The sequence below is a fragment of the Lucilia cuprina genome, chromosome 4 (assembly GCF_022045245.1).
Source record: "Lucilia cuprina isolate Lc7/37 chromosome 4, ASM2204524v1, whole genome shotgun sequence".
Taxonomy (NCBI): domain Eukaryota; kingdom Metazoa; phylum Arthropoda; class Insecta; order Diptera; family Calliphoridae; genus Lucilia; species Lucilia cuprina.
Genome location: NC_060952.1, coordinates 56,703,692 through 56,716,476, shown reverse-complemented (window position 1 = coordinate 56,716,476; position 12,785 = coordinate 56,703,692).

Sequence of the window (12,785 nt, the reverse complement as noted above, 5' to 3'; positions counted from 1 at the left end):
AATGTGTTCGTATAAAAAATGGTCAATTTAATGGATCGGTAGAATTGTTGTTCTATGCTTAAAAACGCTGTGATTTGAGGTTCCCATATGGCTGCATATAACATTGACCGTTTTTTTGCCAGGACAATGGTTTATGCAATATTTTAAAGCTTTACAGTTGCACTTTGTTTTGGTGTGTAATTTGTGGCATAGTGAGTTTTTATAAAAATTGGATAGATCGGTATATTTATTGGTACAGGTTTAGAAATGCGGTAATTTAAGGCTCCGATATGGTTGCAAATATCCTTATAGTTTTCATGTTATTGCAGTCGTTTATATATCCTTTTATTGCATTATAGTTGCCATTTGTTTTGATATATAATTTATTGCATAATATATTTTTAGAAAATGGCCAATTGGACAAATCGGTAGAATTATTTTCACAGCTTTAAAAACGCGGTAGTTTGATGTTACGATATGGCTGCAAATAACATTGACAGTTTTCACGCTATGACAGTCATTTATGAATCATTTTAAAGCATTATGATTGCACTTTAATATGGTATATCATTTGTAGCATAATGTGTGTTTTTACAAATTGGTCAGTTTGATAGATCGGTAGAATTATTGTTCTATGTTTAATAAAATCTGTAATCTGAGGTTAAGATATGGTTGCAATTAACTTTGGCAGTTTTCGTGCTAGGACAGTCCTTTATGCACCATTTTAAAGTACTAAAATTGCCATTTGTTCTGGTATATAATTTATTGCATAATGTATTTTTAGAAAATGGCCAATTGGATAGATCAGTAGAATTATTTTTCCACGATATGGTTGTGAATAAATTTGAAAGTTTTCAAGCTATGACAGTCGTTTATGCATCATTTTAAAGCACTATGATTGCACATTAATTTGGTATATCATTTGTGGCATAATGTGTTCGTCTAAAAAATGGTAAATTTGAAGGATCGCTAGAATTGTCTATGTTAAAAACTATGTTTAAACTAATGTTTATGCATCATTTTAAAGCATTATGATTGCACTTTAATTTGGTATATCATTTGTGGCAATGTGTTTGTCTAAAAAAATGGTCAGTTTAAAGGATCTGTAGAATTGTCGATGTTAAAAACTATGTTTAAAAACGCTGTGATTTGAGGTTCCGACATGGTTGCAAATAACTTTGACAGTTTTCATGCCAGGACAATCGTTTATGCACCATTTTAAAGCATTACAGTTGCACTTTGTTTTGGTGTATAATTTGTGGCATAATGAATTTTTACAAAAATTGGATAGATAGAATTTTTACAAAAATTGGATATTTATTGGTACAGGTTTAGAAATGCGGTAATTTAAAGCTCCGATATGGTTGCAAATATCATTTATAGTTTTCATGTTATAGCAGTCATTTATATATATTTCTATTGCATTATAGTTGCCATTTGTTTTGGTATATAATTTATTGCAAAATATATTTTTAGAAAACGGCCAACTGGATAGATACTAGAATTATTTTCACAGGTTTAAAAACGCGGTAATTTGAAGTTCCGATAAGGCTGCAAATAACTTTGACAGTTTTCACGCTATCACAGTCATTTTTCTATCACTTTAAAGCATTATGATTGCACTTTAATACGGTATATCATTTGTAGCATAATGTGTGTTTTTAGAAATTGGCCAATTTGATAGATCGATAGAATTATTGTTCTATGTATCAAATGCAGTAATCTGAGGTTCCGATATGGCTGCAATTAACTTTGGCCGTTTTCGTGCTACGATAGTCGTTTATGCACCATTTTAAAGCATTAAAATTGCCTTTTGTTTTGGTATATAATTTTTTGCATAACGTATTTTTAGAAAATGGCCAATTGGATAGATCGGTTATATTATTTTCCCAGGTTTTAAAAGGTTGTAATATGAGGTTCCGATATGGTTGCAAATAACATTGACAGTTTTCATGCATTTAGGATTGCATTTTAATATGGTATATCAATTGTAGCATAATGTGTGTTTTTACAAATTGGCCAATTTGATAGATCGATAGAATTATTGTTCTATGTATAACAAATGCAGTAATCTGAGGTTCCGATATGGCTGCAATTAACTTTGGCAGTTTTCGTGCTACGACAGTCGTTTATTCACCATTTTAAAGCATTAAAATTCCCATTTGTTTTGGTATATAATTTATTACATAATGTATTTTTAGAAAATGGCCAATTGGATAGATCGGTAGAATTATTTTCCCAGGTTTAAAAAGGCATTAATTTGAGGTTCCGATATGGTTTTGAATAAATTTGACAGTTTTCAACCTATGACAGTCATTTATGCATCATTTTTAAGCATTAGGATTGCACTTTAATATGGTAAATCATTTGTAGCATAATGTGTGTTTTTACAAATTGGTCAATTTGATAGATCGGTAGAATTATTGTTCTATGTTTAATAAACGCGGTAATCTGAGGTTCCGTTATAGTTGCAATTAACTTTGGCAGTTTTCGTGCTGGCACAGTCGTTTATGCACCATTTTAAAGCATTAACATTGCCATTTGTTTGGGTATATAATTTATTGCATAATGTGTTTTTTAGAAAATGCCCAGTTGGATAAGTCGATAGAATTAATTTCCCAGGTTTAAAAAGGCCGTAATTTGAAGTTCCGATATGGTTGTGAATAACTTTGACAGTTTTCATGCTATGACTGTCGTTTATACATCATTTTAAAACATTAGGATTGCACTTTAATACGGTATATCATTTGTAGCATAATGTGTGTTTTTACAAATTGGTCAATTTGATAGATCGGTAGAATTATTGTTCTATGTATCAAATGCAATAATCTGAGGTTCCGATATGGCTGCAATTAACTTTGGCCATTTTCGTGCTAGGACAGTCGTTTATGCACCATTTTAAAGCATTAAAATTGCCATTTGTTTTGGTATATAATTTTGTTGCAAAATGTATTTTTAGAAAATGGCCAATTGGATAGATCGGTAGTATTAATTTCCCAGGTTTAAAAAGGTGGTAATTTGAGGTTTCGATATGGTTGTGAATAACTTTGACAGTTTTCATGCTACGACAGTCATTTGTGCATCATTTTAAAGCATTATGATTGCACTTTAATTTCGTATATCATTTGTGGCATAAAGTGTTCGTCTAAAAAATGGTCAATTTGAAGGATCGGTAGAATTGTTGTTCAATGATTAAAATCGCTCTGATTTGAGGTTCCGATATGGCTGCAAATAATTTTGACAGTTTTCATTCCAGGACAATCGTTTATGCATCATATTAAAGCATTACTGTAGCACTTTGTTTTGGTGTATAATTTGTGGCAAAATGAATTTTTACAAAAATTGGGTAGATCGGTATATTTATTGGTACAGGTTTGGACATACGGTAATTTAAGGCTCCGATATGGTTGCAAATATCTTTTATAGTTTTCATGTTATAGCAGTCGTTTATATATCTTTTTATTGAATTACAGTTGCCATTTGTTTTGGTATATAATTTGTTGCATAATATATTTTTAGAAAATGTCTAATTGGATAGATCGGTAGAATTATTTTCACAGCTTTAAAAACGCGGTAATTTAAGGTTCCGATATGGCTGCAAATAACATTGACAGTTTTCACGCTATGACAGTCATTTAGGCATCATTTTAAAGCATTATGATTGCACTTTAATATGGTATATCATTTGTTGCATAATGTGTGTTTTAATAAATTGGTCAATTTGATAGATCGGTAGAATTATTATTCTATGTATATAAACGCTGTAATCTGAGGTTAAGATATGGTTCCAATTAACTTTGGCAGTTTTCGTGATAGGACAGTCGTTTATGCACCATTTTAAAGCGTTAAATTTGCCATGTGTTTTGGTATATAATTTAATTTGAGTTTCCGATATGGTTGTGAATAACTTTGAAAGTTTTCAAGTTATGACAATCATTTATGCATCATTTTAAAGCATTATGATTGCACTTTAATTTGGTATATCATTTGTGGCATAATCTTTTCGTCTAAAAAATGGTCAATTTGATTGCTCTATATTTAAAAACGCGGTAATTTGAGGTTCCGATATGGTTGCAAATAACATTGACAGTTTTCTTGCTATGACAGTCATTTATCCAACATTTTAAAGCATTATGATTGCACTTTAATATGGTATATCATTTGTAGCATAATGTGTATTTTTAGAAATTGGTCAATTTGATAGATCGGTAGAATTATTGTTCTATGTTTAATAAACGCAGTAATCTGAGGTTCCGATATGGTTGCAATTAACTTTGGCAGTTTTCGTGCTAAAGTTAATTGCAAATGGTTTATGCACCATTTTAAAGCCTTAAAATTGCCATTTGTTTTGGTATATAATTTATTGCATAATGTATTTTTAGAAAAAGGCAAATTGGATAGATCGGTAGAATTATTTTCCCAGGTTTAAAAAGGCGGTAATTTGAAGATCCAATATGGTTGTGAATAACTTTGACAGTTTTCATGCTATTACAGTCATTTATGCATCATTTTAAAGCATTATGATTGCACTTTAATTTGGTATATTATTTGTGGCATAATGTGTTCATCTAAAAAATGGTCAATTTGAAGGATCGGTAGAATTGTTGTTCTATGTTTAAAAACGCTGTGATTTGAAGTTCCGATATGGCTGGAAATAACTTTGACAGTTTTCATGCCAGGACAATCGTTTATGCATCATTTTAAAGCATTACTGTTGCACTTTGTTTTGGTGTATAACTTGTGGCATAATGATTTTTACAAAAATTGGATAGATCGGTATATTTATTGGTACACGTTTGGAAATGCGGTAATTTAAGGCTCCGATATGGATCCAAATATCTTTTATAGTTTTCATGTTATAGCAGTCGTTGCCATTTATTTTGGTATATAATTTGTTGCATAATATATTTATAGAACATGGCTAATTTGATAGATCGGTAGAATTATTATTTGCCCAGGTTTAAAAAGGCGGTAATTTGAGGTTCCGATATGGTTGTGACTGTCAAGCTATGACAGTCATTTATGCATCATTTTAAAGCATTATGATTGCACTTTAATTTGGTATATCATTTGTGGCATAATCTTTTCGTCTAAAAAATGGTCAATTTGATGGATCGGTAGAATTATTGCTCTATGTTTAAAAAAAGCGGTAATTTGAGCTACCGATATGGTTGCAAATAACATTGACAGTTTTCACGCTATGATAGTCATTTATGAATCATTTTAAAGCATTATGATTGCACTTTAATATGGTATATCATTTGTAGCATAATGTGTGTTTTAACAAATTGGTCAATTTGAAGGATCGGTAGAATTATTGTTCTATTTTTAATAAGCGCGGTAATCTGAGGTTCCGACATGGTTGCATTTAACTTTGGCAGTTTAGTGCTAGGACAGTCGTTTATACACAATTTTAAAGCATTAAAATTGCCATTAGTTTTGGTATATAATTTATTGCATAATGTATTTTTAGAAAATGGCCAATTGGATAACTCGATAGAATTATTTTTCCAGGTTTAAAAAGGCGGTAATTTGAGGTTCCGATATGGTTCTGAATAAGTTTGACAGTTTTCATGGTATGACAGTCAATTATCCATCATTTTAAAGCATTAGGATTGCATTTTAATGTGGTATATCATTTGTGGCATAATGTGTTCGTCTAAAAAATGGTCAATTTGATGGATCGGTAGAATTGTTGTTCTATGTTTAAAAACGCTGTGATTTGAGGTTCCCATATGGTTGCAAATAACATTGAGAGGTTTTAATGCCAGGACAATCGTTTATGCATCATTTTAAACCATTACAGTTGCACTTTGTTTTGGTGAATAATTTGTAGCATAATGAGTTTTTACAAAAATTGGATAGATCGGTATATTTATTGGTACAGGTTTAGAATTGCGGTAATTTAAGGCTCCGATATGGTTGCAAACATCTTTATAGTTTTCATGTTATTGCAGTGGTTTATATTACTTTTTATTGCATTATAGTTGCCATTTGTTTTGGTATATAATTTATTGCATAATATATTTTCAGAAAATGGCCAATAGGATAGATCGGTAGAATTGTTTTCACAGCTTTAAAAACGCGGTAGTTTGAGGTTCCGATATGGCTGCAAATAATATTGACAGTTTTCACGCTATTACAGTCATTTATGAATCATTTTAAAGCATTATGATTGCACTTTAATATGGTATATCATTTGTAGCATAATGTGTATTTTTAGAAATTTGTCAATTTGATAGATCGGTAGAATTATTGTTCCGATATGAGGTTCCGATATGGCTGCAAACTTTGGCAGTTTTCGTGCTAGGACAGTCGTTTGTGCACCATTTTAAAGCATTAAAATTGTCATTTGTTTTGGTATATAATTAATTGCATAATGTATTTTTAGAAAATGACCAATTAGAGAAATCGATAGAATATCCCAGGTTTAAAAAGCGGTAATTTGAGGTTCCGAGTTTAGGATTTTCATCCATAAGGTTAACTCTTAAATTTGTTTCATATATTGATGAAAATAATAGTACTAGTTAAATTTTCTAAAAGATGTTGAGTTTTCCCTAATTAATTTGTCACTTAAAAAACATTAGGTAGGCATGTTATATATCAATGGAAAGGTAATTTTGTCTATTTTTCAAAACTGTATATAATTAATATTTTGGGTCATATAAAACAGGTCACTATAATTTGATATCGACTATGCGATTTGAGAATTTTTGCTCAAATTTGAATTTTCCATAAAAAATATGTTTTTTTTTGGATGGACATGGTCTTTTATTTTTGTAAAACATTGTGTGACGTCACTAAGTGATCGAAGTCAGAGGTTACCAAACAAATAACTGTGTGAGACAATTATTATTGGAAATTTGTATAACAATATTTTTGTGCTTTTTTTATTTTTTTTTTTGGATTTTTTATCAAATAAAAACAATTGCTTCTTCAAGAAGACGTGTAGCTCCATGACGGGGTTGACTTTTAAGGAAGTTTAAGGTTCAGTGAGCAATTTATCTGTTTTTTCACAAAAGCCTTTAAGATTTCATCTGAGTTATTGGAACAGTTATTTTTTTCGGTCAAAATGGCGGCATCAAAAAGAAGATGCAAGTTTGATTTAACACAATTGGTGGTATTCTGTACAACTTTGAGAGAACATGTCCCGTAGATTGCTCGTTCGCATTTCTTGATGTTAAAAAACAAGAATTAGAGAGAGGATGGGTCAAGTTAGTCGAGTCATACGAAGAATATATTTTAGAAGGTGAAGAATCTGAAGGTGATAACCACAAGGATGAAGTTTCTTTCAGGTACGAGGAAGCTAGCGATTTGTATCAGGCCCTAAAAACAAAAATTTTGGAGAAAATGAAAGAGGCAACAGTTGAAGATAATAGGCCCTCTACTAGTAGATCAACATTAAAGTTGCCAGCATGTGAAATACAAAATTTCGAAGGCGGCTACTCCAAGTGGCCTGCGTTCCGAGATATGTTCCAGGCAGTTATCAGAAAAGATTCATCTGTGGCTCCAGCCCAAAAAATATACTACTTGCGAAGCAAAGTGAGGGGGAGGCCTACCAAGCCATAAAGGATTTTGACTTGGTAGATGAGAACTTTCAACTGGCTTGGAATAAATTAAAGAATAGATTCGAAAATAGAAGGCTCTTGGTTCAGGATCAAGTTAAAAGGATTCATTCGGTGATCCCAGCTCAAAATGAAAACATCAAATCTCTTCGACAGATTCAGAATACAGTTAACGACTGTTTAGTGATTTTAAAGAATTATAAGATCGAATTGCACGATTATGAACCATTTTTAATTCACATAGTTGTTTCAAAACTTTCGGATGAAACAATTAAAGAGTGGGAAGTTTCCTTAAAAAATCATCGTGAATTGCCCACATGGCCCCAGTCTCCAAGATCTCATGCATTTTACACTCAGAATGAACAAACTTCAAGTTGCAAAAAATGCAAACAAAATCAACCTTTAAGAGTTTGCAAATCTTTTAAGTCCCTGTCACCAAGTGATCGTGTAAAATTATTTTTTGCAAACAAATACTGCGATAATTGTTTATCGCCTACACACTTCAAATCTAAATGTCTGAGCACAAATACCTGTTCTGTATGCCACAAAAAGCATCACACAATGCTCCATTTAGAAAAATCTGAAAATTCAAAACCCAATAGTGTGCCTACTGGCCATTCTCAGAAGACTTTGCAAAACAGTGACAAAAGCTCTACTTCAAGTACTCAAACAGAAACCAATGCTTTTAATACCCACGTCGAAATTTCGCCTGTACCTGACGGTAATATCAAGGCATTTTTTGTTCGTCGTGAAGGAACTACAGTGTTACCTACCGCACTGATTCACATAGAAAATTCTGGAGAATTATTTACCGTAAGAGCTCTTTTCGATGCTGGTGCAGAAATTACCACTCATTACCACTCGAATTCAACAAAAACTTGGAATTCCACGTGAAAAACATCCATGTCAAATATCAGGTTTCGGTGGAACAATTGTAGGAAATTCTAAAGGGAAGTGTTTCGTAACTGTAAAATCGAGAATTTCAGACTTCAAAGTAAAAATATTGGCAGTAGTAGCACCAAAAATAGCAAATTTTTTACCCTCCCATCCTATTGAGCTCCAAAATTATTATAAAATACAAAATTTAACTCTCGCAGATCTTTATATTTTTCAGCCTGCAGCGATAGATATGATAATAGGAAGCGATTTTTGCCATTAATTAACCTTGAGGGTGTGAGACAAAATATATATGGTGATTTAGAAGCAAGGGGGTCTCATTTTGGTTGGTACTTGTCAGGACCAGTTAATACGTCTGATATAAACGCTTTTTCAACCACGGTATCCGAAAATTTTCTTCTCCATGATTAAATAAAAAAGTTTTGGGAACTTGAGGAGGTCGATAAGGATAATTTAATAACTGAATCAGACTCATTTGTGAAAAGTTTTTCCAAACTTCTACTACAAGACAATCAGATGGTCGTTACGTTGTACGTTTACCGTTTAAAGAACAGTTTCCAACCGATATTTTTTGGGTCCTTCAAGGAACAGTGCTTTGGGTCAATATTATAGAATGGAAAAAGCTCTGAATTAAAAAAGAACTATCGAAAAGTTCTCCAAGAATATATCGACTTGGATCATATGGAACCAGTATTTCCCCAAGAAAACAAATCTGAAAAACAATTTTCTTATTGTTTGCCACACCATGCGGTTATTCGACCGGAAAGTAAATCAACAAAAGTTAGGATAGTCTTCAATGCCTCTAAGAAAACTAATAGTGGATTTTCATTGAATGACGTTCTTCACCAAGGCCCAACGCTTCAATCCGATTTGATTTAGATAGTGCTTAGTTAGCGCTATTACAAATAAGTCTTCACCGGCGACATCGAAAAAATGTTCCACCAAATTGTGATGTATAAAGCTGATCGCCCATATCAGCAGATTTTATTCCGTAATGAGACGGATAGTTTTGTGAAATCATTCCAAATGAAAACAGTGACTTTTGGAGTGAATTGTGCGCCATTTCTGGCAATAAGAACGCTACAGCAGTTAAGTGAAGACTGCAAACAAATATTTCTGTTAGCATCCGAGATTTTGAAAAATATACGTGGATGACATCTTGTCTGCAGGACATAGTCTTATGGAAGTGAAGTCAAAGCAAACTCAAGTTAAACAAGCTTTAAACTCAGCTGGCTTCCCCATGAAGAAAATAACCGCCAATGACAGTTTCCTACTGAACAACTTGGCCCGGGAGGATCTTACGTGGTAGAACCGAACCAAATTTCGCCTTCCCCTACAAAAAGGCGAATTTTATCGGTTATTGCAAAGTTATTTGACCCTCTAGGTTGGCTAGGTCCAATTGTGGTAATAGCCAAGCTCTTGATGCAAGAGTTATGGGTACTTAAGGCAGGCTGGGATGAGGGTGTTCCACCGCATATACATGTTAAATGGAACACATTTCTTCAAAATTTACCACAAATCTCGGTATCAAAAATTTTTAGATTTTGTTTCATTTATCGTATTTAATGTAAAGTCAGCTTTCCAAAAAGTATAAATTCTTCTTAGTAACATCTTCTTAGAAACTTTTTAGATAAATTAAAAAGAAAGGCAAAAATCGTTTTTTTTAATTTCTTAAATTAAAATGTCTATAACTTTGGACTCAGTCATGATTTTTACATAATTCTTTCACTGCTTGATATATAAACTTGTTGTTAAGCGAATAAAAGAAAAATGGCGAAAATCGGGAATATTTGGACCCGCTATTATCAAAAAACTAATATAAGGACGGTAAAAATTTTAAAATTTTAATTTTCAAATGCGAACATCCTCTAAACTATAAGAGATAATTTACTGCTACATTTTTTATAGTGCTCGATGAGGATTCTATATACGAATTTTTTTTATATCCGAACTCAAATGAAGAAATAGGATCGTTTTAAAAATTTAACATAGCCGAGGTATCCCAATTTGAGGACCCCAGGTTCGCCTATAAGGTCCAAATTTAAAACATAAACTCGACAACACCTCCTCTTTGTACATACCAAATTTCATTAAAATCGGATTAGCCGTTTAGAAGTTACCGAATTATTTCCCTCTTTTTTTTTCCTATACCACTGTGCGCTGTGATTTGAGGTTCCGATATAGTTGCAAATAACTTTGACAGTTTTCATGCCAGGACAATCGTTTATGCATCATTTTAAAGCATTACAGTTGCACTTTGTTTTGGTGTATAATTTGTGGCATGACGAATTTTTACAAAAATTGGATAGATCGGTATATTTATTGGTACAGGTTTAGAAATGCGGTAATTTAAGGCTCCGATATGGTTGCAAATATCATTTATAGTTTTCATGCCGATTGAAAGGGCTGTCAAAACCGACCCCGACAAGGACACTAAAACACCTATGACAGTACCCAAAGCATCATTAGCAAGTACTAGCAATGTTGAGGAGTCAAATCCTAAAAGCGAGGAGAAAATCACTCATCCGCCAGAAAACAGAACAGCAATGCTCTCCAGAATTGGGAATGTGTCTATTAAAAATACTGCTATTCCTATGCCTGATAAGGACACCGCAGTGCCATCAACAGTACTCACTGCATTAATAGTCACTTCAGGCTATCCGGAGGAGTCAAATCCAAAGAGCGAGGAGGTGACCACCAACTCGCTGGAAGACAGTTTAATGGATGACCATGATTGAGGTTATTCAAATAAACCTCTTTCGGAGCGTGACAGCTACCAACGCTCTGATGGCTAAAATCAACACAGGTAAAATATATATAGTTTTAATCCAGGAACCTTGGACGATTCGCAACAAGGTTTCTGGATTAAATCACGTAAATTTCCAACTTTTCTACGCTGATACAGGATCTCGCCCGAGAACATGTATCTTATGTCACAAGAACTTATGTTTTCTCCTCTCAACAGGATTATCAACATCGGATGCAACGGTGCTGAAGCAAGGTCGTGGCAACATATTCCTTGCATCTATTTACTTGCCTTTCGATTCTCCGACACTACCACCAACGTCGGATCTGATGAAACCGGTTGAAGAGGCACAAAGGAAAAATAAGAAAATTGTAATAGGTTGTTATGCCAACTCGCACCATGTAGCTTGGGGTAGTACAAACACCAATCGCAGGGGACAAGCCCTCATGGATTTCTTTAATACTAAAGACTTGATAACATTGAACATAGGTAATAAAGCTTCCTTCGTCAATAGAATCTGCCAGCTCTCTGCGAGAGCGGAGATCTGCCCAGGAAAAACCCTGGGTAACTGGAGAGATCCGGAACCTTGGGAAGACTCTTCGCAAACTATTTAACCGGGCGCGGCATAAAAAGACCACAGTATACTGGAATGAGTATCGTAATAAACTTGGTGAATATAAGAAAATCGTTCGAAAAGCCAAACGAGACTCCTGGAAACTTTTCTGTGAACAGGTAGATCGTAAATGACGTATCGAAGATCAAAAAATTCCTCTCCAAAACCGATATTGGAGTAAGGGGAGGGTAACACGGAAATAGTTATTACAACTAACATGGTTAAAGGGGCAATCAAGAGCTTTGCTCCCTATAAAGCTGCAGGGCCGGATGGAATTTTTCCCGGCACTTTTGCAGATGGATGCGGGACTGGTTTCCGAACATCTGTCACAGATATTCACTGCATGCTTAAAATTGGCATATACCCCAGTTAAATGGCAGGATGCAAGGGTAATATCTATACCCAAACCAGGGAAACCTAGCTATGCGACACCTAAGTCCTATCGACCGATAAGTCTTACGTCCATCCTACTTAAAACCTTGGAACAGATATTCGATAGCATGGTTAAAAGCAGCATACCATACAAAGACCTTAAATATAAGCAGCATGCTTATATAAAGGGACGATCGGTGGAAACCGCTTTAAATGAAGTTGTGCACTACATAGGTGAATCTTTCGATAGCAAACTGTATACACTGGCAGTATGCATTGACATCGAAGGCGCTTTCAATAACGTGCACACTGATACCCTTATCCAATCCCTAGACCAGTTTTATGTTGACCGGGTGATCCGTAACTGGAGTTGGTGACAAACAAAGTTAAGTACTTAGGTGTAATACTTGACCGGAAATTAAAATGGAGACACCATATAGAGGATAGGATCAACAAGGCACATCGGTGCTGGGCGATATGTAGAAGAAATATAGGCATGAAATGGGGTCTTAGTCCTACTATGACAAATTGGCTTTATAAAAGTGTAATTAGACCAATTCTAGCTTATGCTTCAATAATCTGGTGGACTGCTTTGGACAAAAAGTGTAATATC